This window comes from Theropithecus gelada, chromosome 16, assembly GCF_003255815.1.
Source record: "Theropithecus gelada isolate Dixy chromosome 16, Tgel_1.0, whole genome shotgun sequence".
In the NCBI taxonomy this organism is placed as follows: domain Eukaryota; kingdom Metazoa; phylum Chordata; class Mammalia; order Primates; family Cercopithecidae; genus Theropithecus; species Theropithecus gelada.
Genome location: NC_037684.1, coordinates 50,698,870 through 50,718,886, shown reverse-complemented (window position 1 = coordinate 50,718,886; position 20,017 = coordinate 50,698,870). Strand labels below are relative to the sequence as shown.

General features: G+C 53.3%; 1 protein-coding gene across 5 annotated transcripts in view; it reads right to left on the bottom strand.

The window, feature by feature from the left end:
- SEPT9 (septin 9) overlaps nucleotides 1-20,017 on the bottom strand; it is a 215,635-nt gene that overhangs the window by 129,098 nt on the left and 66,520 nt on the right. The window lies entirely within an intron of this gene.

The window sequence follows — 20,017 nt, the reverse complement described above, 5'->3', positions numbered from 1 at the left end:
GGCCTCTGCCCAGAGTCAGGGGCCATGTGAGAATTCACAGCACAGAACAATACCCCCACCCCACAGCAGCAGGCGCAAACGCTACAACTGCGCTCCGGTCCCTTGAGTGTGTGGCCTCGGAGTGCCTGAGAGCTCATCCTGGGTCTAGGGTCGCTCGCTGCGCGCTTGCACCTCCCCACCCACTCTGAAATATCCCAAATGTGCAGGAGTGCTGAGACTCCCCAGCCATTCTGGAGAGGTGGGGCGCGGGGTGGGGGGGGGTTCTCTTGCGGAAAATGTTCTAGGTTTGGGTGGCTTTTTAAGTAGATGAAATCAAGTCCTTCCTTTTTAAGAAAAGCAGTCACTCCCTCCCTCATGCTTTGGATATTTTGAACTATTTTCAACCAAGTGAGTTTGTGGACATGGGAACTGCAAAACCACAGACATTTCAGATGCGTGCACACCCTCGTCTGCCTGGGAGCCCGGGTTTCAGAAATGGAGCCGTTGCTGCCATTAATAGCACCCCGTATCTTCCATGCCAGGCCAGGGTATTTCTTGTCTGAACTCCAGCACCTGGGCCTATTGGATAGTCCAGCCCCTACTGGGTCATCTGTCCACGCCGCATTTGGGGATTTGGGGGTCCAGTACCTAAGAAACTCAGTCCAACAACACAGCCCCCTGGGAAGATGCCAGGTCCGGCACAACAGCCATCCTAAGCCACAGCATTATTCTCTCGTGTTTTTCTAAAAAGCACCTGGTGAGTGTGGACACACCCATGCAATTGTTCTCTCCCAGGGCTGGCATGGAGTTCCACCAGATTAGCACATGGTCAGCCAATTGTACATTCTCCGTCTCCACGCACAGTGCAGCAAACATATTTAGTTCCCTGGGGAGCCCCGCCAGGGTGCACGCCTCACCAAAATGGGAACCCAAGGGACAATGGCAGGAGGGCAGCCAGAAAGTGCCGGTGCCTGCATGACTGTGCTCAGAGCCCACCAGCTCCAGCCCCAGCCCCAGCCGCTGCCCCTTCAATGTAATCACTCAGAGCCACATGACCAGGCCTAGAAACCTCCAGGTAAAGAGGTTCCCCAAGCTCTGTCAGGAAACCCAAATCGAGGCTTGGCCACACTCCCAGCCAGGAAGTTCACCCTCATATCTAACCAACTGCTCTAATTGTACATCATTTATTTCCTTTTTTTCCCCTGTCCTCAGAGGAGATGGGAAACAGCTGGGCACCACCCTTCAAGTCATAATTACCTTTTCCAAATTCGGGGACAATCCAGTTACTCCTTGGCCTTCTCTTTCTCAGCCTAAATCATCTTTCTCTAGCCCTTTAATCATATCCCGGGCTGTCCTTTGATCATAGCTAAGGGCTGGGTCCAGTCTGAGGCTCCAGGATTTTAATGAGGCCTGATTGCTACAGGGTAGTGAGGAGGCCCCCACCCCTCTTTCCTAGGGCCTCGGGGCCTAGACACACAGTCCCAGAAGGGGCACTGGGCAGAGAGGATGCACGTCGGCAGCAGAGAGGAAACTGAGCTGAAATTTGGCAAGAACAAAAGAACTATAAAGGCCTATGCATCCAGCAAGGTGCATTCTTCCAAGGTCACAAGAGAAGGCAAGACCGACTGCAGCCCTGGCCAAAGGGACCGCCCGCGTCTTCAGTGCACAAACAGACCTATAGTGGGCTGAATGATGAATCCCCCAAAACAAAGATCTACCCACCAGGAACCTCAAATTTGACCTGATTCTGTTTAAGGGTTTCTGCAGAAAGAATTTAGGCAAGGATCTCAAAATAAGATCATCCTGGATTAAGGTGGGCCATAAATTCAATGCTATGTCCTTCTAAGAGACAGAAAAGAAAGTACAGACACAGAAAAAGGCCTTGTGAAGACAGAGGCAGAGACTGGAGTGATGCAGCCGCAGGCCAAGGAACACCTGGGGCCATCAGAAGCTGGAAGAGGCAGGGAAAAGTTTTCCCCTGGAGCCTTCAGAGGACGCTGGCCCTGCTGACACCTTGATTTCAGACTTCTGGCCTCCAGAACTGTGAGAGGACACGTTCCCGTTGCCATAAGCCACCCCGTTTTGACAGTTGTTACAGCGGCCAGGAGAAACGCATGCCTTAGTTCCCATCTGCATCATGCCTTGAGGTCAAAGCTTCATACAGCAAAGACGTCTAAGCAATCACAAACCTCCGGTGGGTAGCCCACCCGTCCGGCAAGTCACTGTCCCGAGGGAAGGGGGATGGGGACAGGCAAGAGAGCCATAGGAAGCCCCTGCGGGCCTTTCTGGAAACGGGAAGGAGCAGGTCTGGAGAGAAACCCCACGGGTCAGGCCGCGGAGAAATAAAGCTTGCAAAGCGTGGGAACGGAGTGGGGAGGAAATCCACGAGGAAGCAGCCTTTGGCGCACACATCCATATCTGTGACCGCCCTCCAGGCACAGCCTCCATGGAGAAGCTCCACTGGCAGGGAAGCGATGAAGCAAAAGGGGCTCGAGGAGCGGAGGAAGGTGGGGGGCTCCCTCCCAGCAACAACAAGGCTCCAGACGGGACACCCCATTAGGTGGCGGGCTGTGTCCTCACAGACAGAGACTTCCCAAGGGCAGGGCCCAGACGGTCTTGTCTCTGTGTGGCCTGACACAAAGTAGGCCTCCCTGAGCTGCCGAGTCCTGGGTCCATCAGTGGCAGGGCCTTCCACAGCCCCTCAAGTTCCCACAGCCCCTCATCTTAGGAAACGGCACTACCACCCACCTATGGTCAAGCGAAGTCTCTGGGCACCATTGTTGACTCCTCTCTTTCCCTCACCCTCAGTATCCAAACCATGGTGCGTTTCTACCTCCAGTCTATCTGCGAATCAGTCTAAGCCTCCCTCCTCCAGGGGGGTGCCAGCTAACAGTCAACAACTGGCCACCTGGGACCTGCAAAAGCAACAACACTCGATTTCAATTTCCCGATTTGTAGCACTTGCCTATTCCTGCGGTGTCAGTATTTCTGCCTTGGCCAATTTCTTACTTTTCTTTTCTTTTCTTTTTTTTTTTTTTTTTTTTTTTTTTTATACAGAGTCTTGCTCTGTCACCCAGTCTGGAGTGCAGTCGGGCAATCTCGGTTCACTACAAACTCCGCCTCCCAGGTTCAAGTGATTCTCCTGCCTCAGCCTCCCAAGTAGCTGGGACAACAGGCACCTGCCACCACTCCTGGCTAATTTTTGTATTTTTAGTAGAGATGGGGATTCACCATGTTGGTCAGGTTGGGTTCGAACTCCTGACCTCAGGTGATCTGCCTGCCTTGGCCTCCCAAAGTGCTGGGATTACAGGCATGAGCCATCGTGCCCAGCCGGCCAATTTCAAGTTATTCATATAACATCATTGGAGGTGAGACTGGGAAGAGATATTTAGTTACCACCAATATAGTGCTTCCATCATACAAATACAGCCTCAAGAACATAACTGCAACAGGACAGACAATAGTTAAATGTTGCAAAAAACCTAAGAGGTGATGAAAGGTATGTATTTATTATCTTTTGTTTTAAATATAATCACTTATAAGTAATTTTTTAATTTTTTGCTTAATTTTTCTTCATAACTTGTAATTTAATTCATATTGTATAAATCTATCATTTTTCTAATAAAGCAATATGTTTTTCTAATAGAGCAATGCATTTTTACTATGATAAAATATATGTAATATAAAATTTACCATTTTAGGCCAGTCATCATGGCTCACACCTGTAATCCCAGCACTTTGGAAGGCTGAGGTGGGAGGATCACCTGAGGTCAGGAGTTCGAGACCAGCCTGGCCAACATGGTAAAACCCCGTCTCTGCTAAAACCCCGTCTCTCCAAAAATCAGCCAGGCGTGGTGGCAAACGCCTATAATCCCAGCTATCTGGGAGGCTGAGGCACGAGAATCGCTTGAACCCAGGAGGCGGAGGTTGCACTGAGCCAAGATCACGTCACTGCACTCCAGCCTGGGTGACAGGGCAAGACTCTGTCTAAAAAACAACAACAACAAAATATTTACCATTTTAACCATGTTTAAGTTTACATATCCAGTGACATTAAGTACATTCACATTGTACACCCATCAACACCATCCACCTCCAAAACTTTCTCCAACTTCCCAAACTGAAACTGTGTCCCCATTAAACAGTAACTCCCCATCCTTCCTTCTTCCCCTGGCTGCTGGCAACCACCATTCCAGTTTCTCTATGAATTTGACTTCATGTAAGTGAAATCACACAACATTTGTCCTTGTGAGACAGGCTTACTGAGCACGAGGTCTTCAAGGTTCATTATTCAAGGTTCACATGTAGTATGTGACAGAATTCCATTCTTTCTGAAGGCTGAATGATATTCCACTGTGTGTACACACACTTTGTACCTCCATTGCTTCCACATTTGAGCAATTGAGAATAAAGCTGCTACAAACATGAGTGTGTAAATATTTGTTCAAGTCCTTGCTTTTATTTATTATTATTATTATTATTATTATTATTATTATTATTTTAGACGATCTCACTCTGTCGCCCAGGCTGGAGTGCAGTGGAGTGATCTCGGCTCACTGCAACCTCCATCTCCTGTGTTGGAGCAATTCTCCTGCCTCAGCCTCCCAAGTAGCTGGGATTACAGGCACCAACTACCGTGCCTGGCTAATTTTTGTTTTTTAGTAGAGATAGGGTTTCACAGTGTTGGCCAGGGTAGTCTCGAACTCCTGGCCTCAAGTGATCCATCCTCCTCGGCCTCCCAAAGTGCTGGGATTACTGGCCTCAAGTGATCCATCCTCCTCGGCCTCCCAAAGTGCTGGGATTACAGACGTGAGCCACCGCGCCCAGCTGTCACTTTAGTCTTAAACATCACAGCAACTCTCTCAGTGTCCCGTGAGACCCCTTGAGACAGTGGCTTTAGGGACTCCACACACACCTGTTCACTCCTGTGCAATGACAAAGTGCAGTTTTCTTTGCAGAATGGCAGAGTCAGGAGACTCCTGATGGGGCATGAACCCAAAGGGGCAGAGGAGACATTCAGAACACACATGGACTCTTCATGTGCGTTCTGCCAGCCACCAGGCAGACCTGCCCCAGCCTCGACGTGCCCAGGATCATGGACAGTGTGTGGTTTCCACCAAGGCCAAGCCCCTGGAACCCCTTCTGCCTTTACATCAGCTGTACTGGGAGCAGCTACCAGGCTGTGGACCACTAAGTCTCTTTCAGGCTACCTGAGTTTGAATTTCCCCATTCAGCCTGACTGTGACCCGGTATGCGGCTACCACAACCCATCACACCCTCTGGCTGGCCGATTCAATGCAACCATAAGGTTTCACTCAAAGAAGCACATGACCAATCTGTTCCCCAGACTTCCCAGTGATCCCCCCAGCCTGCTTTGTGCAGAACATTTACAGCAAAACCTGACCACAGCGGCCTGAGCTCTTATCTCCAAGGCAGGGGACTTTTTAAACAAAGTATTAGTGTTCTAAATTCATGCTCTCCCAAGGAGGCTCCTGGCCTTCAGCACAGCAAACAATCTGCTCCATGGCTCCCCACCTCATCCGAGCTACCCACTCCAGCACTTGGGACTGAATCAGCTTGGAGTTCCCCAGCCCTGCTGCCTGCTGGCTGTGATGATAGGACCAGAGACTGCAGCACTGCCTGGACCTCCTGTTGCTACATTTTACTGCAATAATATCCAACCTGATGGTACCCTGGGAGCAAGTGGTGGGGGCGGGGTGGGGGGTGGTGGTCAGGGGCTGCACACACAGAGGACAGAAGGACTGAAGGACTGGGTGGGAATTATGACCCCTCCAAGATGATCCCTCACCATCAGAACCCTGGCTGTGCCTCCTGAACAGTGTTTGTTTATTTGCACATCCGGCGAGCTTTTTGATTAGCAAATTCAGATGCCTGGGAGTCCACCAGTGGCTCTGCTGAGGTATAACCCAGACATGATGGCTCATGTCTTCTTCCTGATCATTCTCTCTTCACACAGTCCCATGACCAGAGGGTTCCTCGTACTCCTGTTCCTACTCCAGCCCCACAAGACGGTCTTGAAATGACTCAAGTCTCCAACTTCCTAGCACTGTCTGAGAATGGAGTACAGAAATGAGATGGGGACACAGTATCCCATGGACACCAGTGATGGAAAAAAAACCCTCTGACCCTTCCGGGAGCTCTGCAAAGTCACACTCGGGGACAAGAAGGAGTGGCCAGCCTGGCACCGACCCAGCCTCAAAGCAGCCAGTGACTAAGGCACACAGCTGGTACCTCCTCACCCCCAGGGTACCAGGAGGCTTGGCTAGAACATGTGCCAGCCAAGAGAAACAGGCTGTCCCTGGGACCTTGGTGTCCTGGCCTCCCTACTGTTTTTCTCAAGGAGGCACCCTGCTCTGTGGGGTCTGAGGCTGGAGGCAACTTGCCACCGATGCAGTGCAGGGACAACGGCTGAGTCACCAGCCTGCCCTAGTTCCACGTCAGCAGGAACAACAGGGACTCAAGCACAGAAGAAAGCATTTATTTTTAAAGTCACCACAGTGACTGAGGCGACATCATCCCCAGGGAGCCCTCCTCCCTGCTGGCCGTCTGTGGACCGTGGCTCCGTGTTCTAACAACGCCTCTGTCCATCCCATAAGACCCAGCAGGTGGAAGGAAAGAGGGTGGAGGTTGGGAGTGGCGGCCAGGCAACCCGGGAAGGGCAGGGAGCAGGAACATGCCCTCCCTCTTCTGCACCCGCTCAGAAGGCTCCACAGGGCCTATCCTGCCATCCACAACCCCAGGGGATCCTCCCTCAATGCCTGCCCCATAAATGCCCATCCACCCTACACTTGAACACCTCCAGTTACAGGGAGCTCAGTACCTACCTATGCCACTCATTCTATCTTTAGCTGTTCAAAACAGAGAAAAGAGAGAAAGAAAAGATAGGAAAGACAGAGAAGGGGGGGAGAGAGAGAGAGAGGAAAGAAAGAGGAAAGAATAAGGAAGGAAAGAAAAAGGAAGGGAAGGGAAGGGAGGGAGGGAAGAAAGGAAGGGAAGAAAGAGAGAAAGAGAGAGGAACAAACAAGGTGGGCTTCATGGAGCAGAGCCTCAATAAGGGAGCAAAAGACATCTGCAGTCAGGCTGTAGATGGATTTCTACAGGAGCACATATCCACTATACTCTTCCTGGAACAGAAAAGTAGAAAGAAGACGTGGCGGTGTGGGTGGGTGGCAGCTCTTTCTGGGGGCCTGGAATTTGGGGCATCAGCGCCCTTGGTTTTGAGAAGGAGACTAAGATCACCAGTATCCACAGTGGAGACCGAACCCCATAAGGGCTGGGGACATCATCTCTTCTGTGTCTCTAACAAAGACCCGATGCTCTGACTATGGGAGCCTGTGAAAGAAGGAACAAAACTGGCTCTGCGGCCCTTTAGAGAACAGGTTTTCCATCCAGTGGCGGCTGTGAATAAATTTCTGGAGCCAGCCTCAGCGGCCTGGGCCTGCACAGCTGAGACTGTCCCTGGAGGCTGAGTGGAAGTGGGGAGCCTCCAGGCACAGCTGGGCTCTGCTCCCTACCTCAATCAGCAGCCCCAGGACTTCTGGGTGCTCCAGAGCTTTCTCCAGAGGGCAAATCCAGAGTATGAGGGAGGAGGGAGATGCTCGGGATCGGGAGGCCCTGCCCGTCTCTGCCCCCGGCCTCACAGACCTGAACAAGGAGGTCATGGGTGTTCAGGGGTAGAACTGTGGGCTGGCAAGCCCCCAGCCCTGGCCTCTCCCTGCCCCCCTCTCCTCACTGCCAGTGACCATCTCTGGCTACATGTTGACACCTCCACGGGATGATGGAGAAGAGAGAAGAGGAACCTCTCTGCTCTGCCCAGCGCACTCAAAAGAGGCTCCAGTGCAAAGGCACCGACGTTCACAGCCCAATGTGTGTGGCGGCTCCCCAGGGATGGGATGCTTCCACTCCGTTCCAGTCCGCCATGAACTGACAGAAGGTTTTGTGTCACCAAATGTATCCCATTAACAAATTACCCTAACACTTAGTAAAAAATAAAATAAAAATGCACGCACCCCATGCCCTGCAGAGCCCCCATGCCGCACCCTCTCTGCACCTGAGCTCGCACTCTTGGCCTGCCGCCTTGGGAACAGAACGCTCTGCGTGGGAGGCAGACAGGAAGCGCGGGGTGCGCTGGCTGGGCCCCTCCAGACAATCTGGTATTGCTTTCCCCGGATAATGAAATCTTCCCCACCCTGAGTGTCGCTGGAAGCCAGCCGGCAGCCAGATCAACCTAAATGAAACTGAACCGTTTGTCCCTCCTGTGAAGTGACCTCGGGGATGTAATGGGTTTGCTATTAACACAGTCCCCCCTCGCACTCCATACCCCCCCCCCCACTTTTCTCCCTCTGCATGAGTCACCGGCTGTGATGACTCAGTCCAGCCAAGGGACCTGGCCACCTCTGGTCAGGCTATGCGAGGGACAGACCAGCACAGAGGAGCAAGGCTGCCGGGTCCAGGCCAGAGGCCGGGGGTCACACGGACCCCCTGTAGTGTCTGTAACTGGGGACTCCTAAGGCTGCTCCTTGGTTCTGGGGACCTGTCCACTTGGGGACAGTCTTAAGGGAGACTCTTTAAAGCAGGGAGCCAAAAGGGTAAACTAATACAGAAACACGGAGGGCCAGGGAGAACATGAAGACAGGCTCAGCCGGGCACGGTGGCTCACGCCTGTAATCCCAGCACTTTGGGAGGCCAAGGTGGGCGGATCACCTGAGGTCAGGAGTTCGAGACCAGCCTGGCCAACATGGTGAAACACCATCTCTACTAAAAATACAAAAATTAGCCGGGCGTGGTGGCGGGTACCTATAATCCCAGCTACTTGGGAGGCTGAGGCAGGAGAATTGCTTGAACGCAGGAGGGCGGAGTTGGTAGTGAGCCAAGATTACACCACTGCACTCCAGCCTGGGCAACAGAGTGAGATTCTATCTCAAAAAAAAAAAAAAAAAGACAGGCCCAAGGCCTGGAGAGCCAGACGCCACCTTCCCACCTCTTGGTGGCCCACTTTGAGATTGTATCACGTCAGAGAAACTTGTGGGAGTGTCTGTCTGTAATTCATAAGCAACACTGTTTCCATCTCCCACCAGCTCCTGGCTCTAGCAGGCCCCTGACTCATGCCTTCCCCAGGGTCTTGGGTCCTCCCCAAGCTGGACTCCAGGCTGTTGATGGGATGACCAAGTCACTTCCCTGCTCACCGTCCTGGGCAGCTTCTGTCACCTGCTGCAGACAGAGTGAGAGCTTAGCAAGGCCGGGGCCGCCGATCTCCTGCCGGCCACATCTGCCTCCTCCCACACCGCTTCTCCCCGCCTTGGTCATGCCCAGGGGCTCACAGTTCCCCACAAGCCAGGTGCCAGACTTCTGTGCCTGCCCTATCCTGTTCCCTCTGCCTGGCGGGCCCTTCCCACCCTCCCTGGCCTGGCTCAGGCCCCATCTGTCTTCAGGTCTCAGCTCAGAGGCTGCTTCTTCTAGGAAGCCTTCCTGGGATTGCCAGATGAAGGAATTCTCTCTGGACCCTTCTTCTGTTTTCACAGCCTCAGGGGCAGCCTCTAACACAGGCCTTACTGAGTTCATGTGGCATCCAGGAGAGCCCCAAGTGTGTGATGAATGTGTTGAAGGGAAGCCTTTTTAAAAGCTGAAGGAGCCCTGTGAACACACAGCAGCATCAGCTCAGACTGCGAAGGCACAGTCTTCGGCCTCGTCCACCCCGGCCTTCCTCTTGAAGAGGTGGGAGCCGGTCAGCTGGGATCAGGAGGTGGGCTTCATAGAGCAGAGACTCCATAAGGGGGCAAAATAAATTAGAGAATTCTCTTGCTGCAAGGAACCTAGACGAGGAGCACCCAGTCAGAGGACGAAGGAAGAGACCAGCAACAGACCTCCCTTGCCCCAGCAGTCCTGCAAGCCAGACGGGCCAACTTCTCAGCACAGCTGTTCGCCAGCACACAGAAATTTCTCACCTTCAGCAACAGGGCGGGAACATTCCCAGACAGGGCCACGGCTCCTCTGGTCACAGGGACCACGGAGTCTGAGTCTCCGTGGCTTGTCCCATCCATGCAACCACAGATCTGGAGCACACATCTGGAGTTGCAGAGCCCAAAGGGCATGGCAGGGCAGGGAATCTGCCTGATTGGTGAAAGCCACCCCTGGAGTACAGGCCTGCGCCCATATCCACGTGGAGCCTCCGATAGGGGGCATCGATTTCAAGGAGGTGAATGTGGACATTCAGGGCCAGTGAACGGCCAGATGTCAACACATCGACAGGCCCTTGGCCCCTCCCCCAACACGGGGGGAGGACACCAACAGGGTCTACATGGTGCTTAGGGTCTCCAGAGCCAGCAAGGTGTGCAAGGCCCAGCAACTGAGAAAACTGACCACTCTATTATGAATAAGCCAGAACATTTATCCAGGAAAAAAAAAAAACAGCTTTGTCCAATTGGGGACCTAAAATCTCAGGACCTATGTCCCCTTCCTGTAGCACCACATCACTTTCCCAATGCCCACCCTCACTCCCACCTGCCTGCCAAGCTTCAGGTATCCAGAACACAGCATGACAGCAAGCGCTGTGATTCCCACAGGTTTTCCCAACCCACCCCAGGCGCCACTACAGCTTTAGTTCTGAGCAGCAGGGAGTGACATGCAGAATGGCCACCCAGACAGAGCAAGACCGTCAACAGGAGGGCGGGCTCTGTCCAGCAGGCGGTACCTATTGACACAGAAATCAGTAGGCATTCTTTCAGGAAGGTTTTTCACTAAGAAAGAATGAAAGAGGCTGGGCGCGGTGGCTCACGCCTGTAATCCCAGCACTTTGGGAGGCCAAGGCGGGTGGATCGCCTGAGGTCAGGAGTTCGAGACCAGCCTGGCCAACGTGGTGAAACCCCGTCTCTACCGAAAATACAAAAATTAGCTGGACGTGGTGGCGGGCACCTGTAATCCCAGCTACTTGAGAGGCTGAGGCAGGAGATCTTGATCCCAGGAAGCAGAGGTTGCAATGAGCCGGGATCATACCACTGCATTCCAGCCTGGGCAAGACTCCATCTCAAAAAAAAAAAAAAAAAAAAAAAAAAAAAAGGCCAGGCGCGGTGGCTCAAGCCTGTAATCCCAGCACTTTGGGAGGCCGAGACGGGCGGATCACGAGGTCAGGAGATCGAGACCATCCTGGCTAACACGGTGAAACCCCGTCTCTACTAAAAAATACAAAAAAAAAACTAGCCGGGCGAGGTGGCGGGCGCCTGTAGTCCCAGCCACTCAGGAGGCTGAGGCAGGAGAATGGCGTGAACCCGGGAGGCGGAGCTTGCAGTGAGCTGAGATCCCACCACTGCACTCCAGCCTGGGCAACAGAGCAAGACTCCGTCTCAAAAAAAAAAATAAAAAAATAAAAAAAGATGAAAGACAAACAAGACTGAAACAGTGGCAGGCAGGTACATGTTTAACAACCTACCCTAGTGGGGAGCAGGAGGTAAGGCCTGATATGTAGTGTTTGCCAATTCCTGTGGTGTAAATACACCCACTGTAGCAAATTTCAAGCTACCAACAGGACATCACTGAACACAGAGTTGGGAAAAGACGTGCACACCACTGCATGAAATGCTTAGGCAGCTACAGCTTATTCTTTCCTGACAAGGGGGGTATGTCTAGAATACCCCCTTGCTATGGAGAATGGCTGTAGCAAATAGGATTCAACTGGCAGGCCGACCCAGTCAACTGCCCACTGACGTGATGTGGGGCAGGTTTCTGAGGCTGCCTCCGCACTCAGGGAGGAAGGTGGCCATGTGGCTACAGACCTGGCCCTGGGTTTGCATTTTTTTTTTTTTTTTGAGATGGAGTTTGTTTTTTTCCTCCAGGCTGGAGTGCAATGGTGTGATCTTGGCTCACTGCGACCTCCACCTCCTGGGTTCAAGCGATTCTCCTACCTCAGTCACCCAGGTAGCTGGGATTACAGGTGAGCACCACCACACCCGGCTAATTTTGGATTTTTAGTAGAGATGGGGTTCACTATGTTGGCCAGGCTGGTCTCAAACTCCTGACCTCAGGCGATCCACCCACCCTGGCCTCCCAAAGTGCCAGGATTACAGGCATGAGCCACTGTGCCCATCTGGGTTTGCTATCTTGAGGATACATCTGGAGTTATGTGCTCATGATTTTCGTTTCCATTTTAAAACTTTGATTTTATTTTATTGTTTTTAGAGACAGGGTCCTGCTCTGTCACCCAGGCTGGAGTGCAGTGGTGCAGTCATAGCTCACTGCAGCCTTGAGTTCCTGGGCTCAAGCGATTCTCCCACCTCAGCCTCTCGAGTAGCTGGGGCTGGGCCTACAGGTGTCACCACACTCAGCTACATTTTGTATTTTTTGTAGAGACGGGGTCTTGCAATTTGCGCAAACTGGTCTCAAACTCCTGACCCCAAGCAATCTTCCCACCTCAGCCTCACAAAGTGCTGGGATTATAGATGTTAGCCAGTGCACCCAGCAGCCATCATGATTGACTAGTGACGTCTGTTCCAGCTCCAAGATGAACACAAGGAGCAGAGAGTTGGTGAGAAATTTTGAAAATGAAGCTGGGTGTGGTGGTGGATGCCTGCGGTCCCAGCTACTCGGGAGGCTGAGGCAGGAGGATTGCTTGAGCTCGGGAGTTGGAGGCTGCAGTGTGCTATGACTGCACCACTGCACTTCAGCCTGGCTGACCTAGCAAGATCCCATCTCAAAAAAGGAAAGGAAAGGAGAGGGGAGGGGAGGGAATTTCTGACAGTGATTCCAGAGATAATCAGGGTGACCCGAAATTACTTTGAAATGCATCGAAAAGTAAAAATAAGATGGATTCATGGCCAGGGGAAGGAGGGATAGCTGGATGGCGAGGTGATAAAGCAGGTGTAACTTGGTGTTAGTGGTAGAATCTAGGTGATGGCTGAATGTGTTCCCTGTAAAATGCTTTCAACTTGACTGTGTATTTGAACATTTTCACAATAGAATGGAGGGAAGAGAAAGGTAAGAGGGAGTCACTGTAGCTGTTGCAGCAGGAGCGGACCCCCAAAATCCATGTATCATAGTTTCAGCCCTGCCAGTGTGGCTGTGTCCTCGTTCTTCTTCTCGGGATTTAAGGACAGTTAATGAGCATATATGTCTTCAAGCCCCCTTGCTTCCCCATCTGCCCCTCTGCCCCCCTGCCCCCACACCTGGAAGATTCCACAGGTGGCACAGGCCAGCTCTCCGTCCTGCCCTTTGTGCCCTCAGTGTGTGACAGACACTGAGTGAATGTCAGCCCCTTCCCCCCACACCTCGTCTGCCTGTCCAGTCACCAGGTTGACACTTCTGGACGTCTGGCCGACAGCTTCCTTAGCTGTATTCTAGTGACCTGGCAGGTGTCCTGAGTCATAAATAAGGCCACTAGTGAATGTTTCCAAAGCTTCTCCTACCATGGTACCTTCCCCTCTCCCACCAATAGTCCATCATGACAGCTGGGCTGCATGAGGCTCTTCCTGGGGTTGTGTCTCCTGAGGCTGCTCAGGGCCTGGCCTGCTGGAGCCCACCAGGCAGGGTGCCCACCCTTTCTAGGCCTGAGTTCCCACTTAGAGAACCACTTTCAGAAGGACAATGGAGAAAGGCATTTGGGGCACCAAACTGGAGTGTGCCTGCATGTGTGAGGGGGAGGGGAAGGGAGAGGGGGAGGGCAGGGGAGAGGCGGAGAGGAGGGGAGGGAAAAACAGGAGAAGATAGAAGAGGAGAAATAAGAACAATAGGAAACACAGAAGGAGGAGGAGCAGCCCCCTTCGTGGGGGTGGACTCTGTGTCCAGTGCTCTACCAAGGACACTACATTTATCACCTCGCTTGTTTCCCACGAATACCTTCGAGGTCGCTCCTCCCTGGCCCCCATTTTTCCATGAGGAAGCAGATGCACATAGTGGGAAAGAGCTGCCCAAAGCCCGCAGGCAGTACATGGAGCCACTGGGAGTTGCATTCAACTCGTCCAACCCCACATCCCTGTCCTCAGCCACCAGGATAAACCACCAAGTTTCCACAGCCACAGGAGCTGGGCCCAGAGTCCCCACCAGGTCTCCCAAGGCAGGGAGATGGGGCTGGAGGCCATGCCAGGTGCAGGGTGCCCAGAGCTGCTTAGGAAGCCCCGTGGCGGCCGGGCGCGGTGGCTCAAGCCTGTAATCCCAGCACTTTGGGAGGCCAAGACGGGCGGATCATGAGGTCAGGAGATCGAGACCATCCTGGCTAATACGGTGAAACCCCGTCTCTACTAAAAAATACAAAAAACTAGCCGGGCGAAGTGGCGGGTGCCTGTAGTCCCAGCTACTTGGGAGGCTGAGGCAGGAGAATGGCGTGAACCCGAGAGGAGGAGCTTGCAGTGAGCTGAGATCCGGCCACTGCACTCCAGCCTGGGTGACAGAGCAAGACTCCGTCTCAAAAAAAAAAAAAAAAAAAAGGAAGCCCCGTGGCGTGGGCTGGGCACCAGGCAGTGTCTGTAGAATGAGAAAAGAATGAGGCTGAGACGCAGCATCACCTCCTCCAAACGTGACTTTCCCCGAGTCTCTGTGATTGGTCACCCGAGAGGGGAGTCCTGGTCTCCTGGCGTTTATGTCCAGGTCTAGGGATGCCTTCCCCAGCCAGGTTTTCTTCCGAGGATGGAAACTCAGAACCTCACTACAGGAGGAAGAGCTAGGAGCACTTCTAAGACCTCCGCGGAGGGTTGCACAGATCCAGCCTAAGTCCTTCACCATAGAAGGCCTTTCAGATGTGGCAGCCACGGTGCGTGAGTCGAGGGTCTCCACCCACCAAGAAGCAGGGGCATCTGATGCACATTCGGCCCACGATCCCCACCCACGTGGGGGCTTTGCATGCAGCCACGTTACACAAGGGAACAGCCACAGCAGCGGGGCCACAAGGAGAGTGTGGGCCAACGTGCAGGGGCGGAATCTTGACAGCCTCCCGCGGGCTGGCGGCAGGGAGGGGCACATTTGCACAAATCCTACATGCACAGCCCTTCACACACATGTGGCTGACAATCACCCACACAACCGCGCCGGGATCTGGCGCACAGCCCACCAGCAACAGGCACTGGGAATCCCCAGCTGCTCCCCTGCTGTGGCGCAGACACCATTCAAGGTGGGATGGAGAGAGTCACTGATTCCAAGGTCACACACGCCAAAGAGAGACACTGATCCACGGAATGGAAACGGGAGGATCAGCCAGAACCATTGGCTCTGATTCACGCAGGGAAACGGGGACATATAGGCCCATTCATTCCACGTTTTTATTGAGCAACTACAGTGAGCTAAGCTGCAGAGATCATCCGAATAATCGGCTTGTAGAAAACCACTCTAATCCTTTCCTGGCCCGGACGTGATGGGAAGAACTTGGACTTCTGGATTCACAGAGCTGGATGGAAATCCTGGCTCAGCCAGTCATTGGCTGGGGGAGTCTGGGCGAGTGACTCAAGGCCTCTGAGCCTGTTTCCTTGTAAAAGAGGAGTGCTCGGGCCTGCCGCGCCAGGTCAGGGAAAGATGACTGAAGAGCAAGCGCCCAGCACCAGCCAGGGATCAACGTCCTCATGGACGCAAAGTGCAACAAGCAGATGTCACCACTGCACCGCCCTCCGCTGCCTGTGGCAAACAAGCAAAGATAGCTTCGTGCCTGTGCTGGGGGGAGCAGGGAATCGGCCTCAGGAGGACGCTGGCCCCCTCAGCTGCTTCTCCCAAAGCTTCCCAGGAGGAGAAATGATCCACCCCAGTGGCATTTCCTCTCCTGACAGCTGCTGGGAGCCTCAACCCACAAGCAGGCCTGTCCACCCGGCAGTGGCCGCATGCAGGCAGGAGGGGCTCCGGCAGCCTCCAGGAGTGAGGGGTCGTTCAGCCCTCTCTTAGCTGGAAAGGAGGCTCCAGGCTGGGCCGGAGCATTTGGAGAAATCCAGACCCTGAAGCTAGGCCATACCAGAGAGATGAGGCTGCTAGAAGCTTCCTTGCTGCCCACAGCGAAACACAACCAAAGCGGGACCCAGACCCTGACCAGCTCAAGGCCTGACTCACATCAGAAGGAAACCAGCGCCCGCCGCATCAGTGAGCATTCATGTGCATGTAAGGCAGAGACAGACCTTGGACAAGTCCCTTCATCCCTCTATGCCTCAGTTTCCTCATCTATAAAATAGGGTAACACTACCTACTTCACAGGGTTGTCATGAAACAAACATGCATCAATATTTGTAAAGTGCTGAGAACGGCACAAAACAAGAGCTATAGATTTGCTAAATAAGTAAAAAATAAGACGCAAGCTTAAAGCAGAGCTTGGTACACCGTGAGCATCAAGACCTGTGCTTCTTGACCCTTCTTCTCTGTTGAGATCCTCCCACCAGAAGTGGGAGGGACCGCTGAGGCTGGGGCCTTGTTCTAGGGACCCTTGTGGGGAGTCTTTCAGCCTAGAGGGATCTGTCTCATAGACTATAGCTGCCTCGGGTCTTCGCGTTCTTGTGCATGTGTGCATTCACATATGTACAAGCATGCAACGTGCATGTGTGCATTCTCATGTACTTGTGACAATCTGCACACACATGCCCAGAACCCGTCTGACACAGTGTTTAATTAAGATGTTGCAGCTCCGATGAATGGATTGTGGGGCTGAGACACTGTTTCCACAGGAAGCTGCTGTAGCAGCAAAGCTTCCTGGTCCTCATAGGCAACCAAAAAGAATGGAGCCTGCTCTCATCCTCCGCCCTAAAAATGATGCATAGTGTGTAGGGCCTGATGGTGGGGATCCCTCTCATAGACATATCCCCAGTAACACTGCACTCTGAAATTCAAGTTGTTATAAAATAAGACTCTTGGTATTGGCAGGGACCTCTGAGGTCCCTTCTATACAGTGCTGAACAACTCCCACATGGCCCCTGCTTGAATGCTTCCAGGCATGGGGAACTCACTACTTTGTGAAATAGCCTGTTCCACCGTCCTAAAGTGAAAATCGTGAGAAAAACAGCTCTTTCTGTAAAGAGTCAAGCTCTACTCTCTAGTACCTTCCAGGTACCTGGTACCAGCTTCATATCTTGGGGGAACTCAAAATAAATGTTCCCCTTCTACCTGACAACTCGCCGACTACTTGGACACAGTGGCTGTAGCCCCTTGCTCCATGCAGCCACCCCATCCAGTCCCCTTCTGGAATCCCTGAAACAAACCGAAGCCCTCTCACCACGCGGGTCCCTCTGCTGGGCCCCTCACCCGCCTGTGCACATGCCGGAGAGGCCATTCTGTGGGTGAGACCTGTGGTGGGTTAGATAGTGTTCCCCCAAAAGACAGATTCAAGTCCTGACCCCCAGTACCTGCGAATGTGACCTTATTTGGACACAGGGTCTTTGAAGATGTACTTGGGTTATTTGTGGGCATACTGAATCAGGGTGGGCCGTAAATCCAATGACCAGTGTCTTTATAAGACAGAGGCAGGCCGGGCACAGTGGCTCATCTCTCTAATCCCAGCATTTTGGGAGGCAAAGGTTCATTGCCTGAGCCCAGGAGTTTGAGACCAGCCTGGGCCCTCGTCTCTACAATAAAATAAAAAATTTGCCAGGCATAGTGGCGTGCACCTGTGTCCTAGCTACTTGGGAGGCTGAGGTAGGAGGATTGCTTGAGCCTGGGAGGTTGGGGCTGCAGTGAGCCATGATCATGCCACTGCACTCCAGCCTGGAGGACAGAGTGAGACCCTGTCCCTAAAAATAAATGAAAAAGACAACAGAGAGGGCACTTTGGACAGAGACACCAGAAGAGACACAGGGAGAAAGCCAGGTGGGGAGGGAGGCCGAGCTGCAAGCCGAGGAACCCCAGGGATTGCTGGCCACCGCAGAGCTCGGAGAAAGGCATGGGACACAGTCTCCCTCGGAACCTCCAGGAGGAATGAACCTTCAGACACCTCGGTCTGGGATTTCTGGCTCCAGAACCTCGAGGGAAGACATTTTGGATGTTTGTGGTCCTTTGTTATGCCAGCCACAGGACGGTAACACAGGGCCTCAGCAGGATGGCCCGGCAAGCGCCCCTCCCCCAAGGCAGCCCTTATTTTGTCTCATCTGCAGGGTCACCCAGATGCTCACCCTGGCTATGGTCAGCAAGTGTCAGTGGATTTTCCCACGTCCAGCAGTAAGGGCAGCACCGCCGCTGACCAAGCACCTGCCATGTCAGGGCCCCTGCATGGTCCTGGGGCTCCTCTCTCCCGTTCACACTTGGCAGCTCAGTTCCCTTCTCTGCACCTCATCTGATGCTGGGGCTCTGGGCAAGCCTGGGGGACCTGTGCTTTATTTCACAGATTTCCCAGCTGACTTCATCAGCCCCTGCACTGGGCCCGCCTGATGGGCTGCTGGGCTGGGCGCCAGCCAGAGTCCTCAGCGGCAGCCTTCTCGGCTCTCTGACCTTGGCCCAGGACTCAGGGGCAGGGCCTCCAAGGGCCCTGGGGACGTCTCTGAGGTCGGCCTTCCTGCTGACCGCAGCTCACAGAGAGGAGGGCCTAACCTCGAGTGTGGCCACCCGTGACCTTGAGAGATGCCCAGAGCTGCAGACGTGTCTCCCAAGTCCTCCAGAGCCCAGGACAGGAGCCACTCAATGTCCCCAATACCATAGGCAAAATTTGCTCTTCTCAGCATAAACTGTCCCCAGCCCCACTTAATGTTCCCTTGAATGAACAGCAACAAAAACATGGTTTTCTGCCAAAGGTGGGGCCTACAGTTTCCCAGAACCCGGTTTCCTGCCAGACCTAGGTACAATCCACAGGAGTGCTTGCCCCTGACTCGTGTGTGTGTGTGTGTGTGTGTGTGTGTGTGTGCGCGTGCGCACATGTGCCTGCGCAAGTCCCTCCATGTGCAGCCTTGGGAAGGGTGGAGAGGTTCACAGAAATTCTTTCTGGCGGTTAGGAAGACAGAAAAAAGGAAAATGAGATCTGTGTACATGTGTGCAAGTGCATACACAGCACACAGGCACACACATATACACACTCAGCACACACCACACAGGACCACACGTGCACACACATGGGGGCACACAGCACACAGGCACACACATGCATACACATGGGGGCACACAGNCCCCCCCCCCCCCCCCCCCCCCCCCCCCCCCCCCCCGTTTCCTCCTCTTTGCTCCTTTAGCCCTCCTGCTGCCTGCTAAAATCCCAACCTGTGCACTTGGACAGGAATTATTTCCTCTGTAGAAGAGTATAATGCACGTGGACACACACACACACACACACACTCACTGCGCTGGAGGAAAGAGAGGCAGAGCTTCTTCCAGATCTACAGCTCTAGTGAGTGACGGGATTTCTCCCAGAGAACACGTGCAGATGCCTGCGTTACTGGCACTACCTAACTAGTGTCTTAGTGTTACTAAGACACTACCCTGACTCACTCTCTCTCTCTCTTATCTCTTCTCTCTCTCTTATCTCTTCTCTCTCTCTTATCTCTTCTCTTCTCTTCTCTCTCTCTTATCTCTTCTCTCTCTCTCTCAGCACAGAGAAGGAAAGGCCCCAGCAAACAGTGGTCATGTGGGCCTCCTGGACACCACTGGTAGCCCCCAACCAGGACCACCTCTCCTTTATCCCTGGAAGCACAAGAACAGAGAGAAGGGTGGGTTTCTGCCTTTGGGGGTTCCTTTCTGCACCCCTCTGGGGCTAACCACAGGGCCCTGGGCTGCATGGGAAGGAGGGTTCAACAGGCTTCCCTCCCAACCCTGGCCCTCTAGTGAGGAGCCGACCAGCCCTGTCTGCGAAAGATGCTGGTTGGGACCTGATGCTGGGCAACTTGAGGAGAACAGAAGGGGGACAGGGGCTGAGGCCAGGCCCCTGGCCCTGAAACAGCCATAACTCCTAGGTTAGAGTCCAAGGGTGCTAGGCTGGAGGCCCCACACCCAGCCAGCTGACAAGTCACCACCCTGGTCTAGCCAGTGACCTACGGCACCACAGCCACCCAGACCAGGAATTCCACTTTTCTGGACTGTACTAATGAGAAGGTTGAGCCTGTAGGTTTTTTTTTTGTTTTTTGTTTTTTGTTTTTTTTTTTTTTTTTTTTTTTTT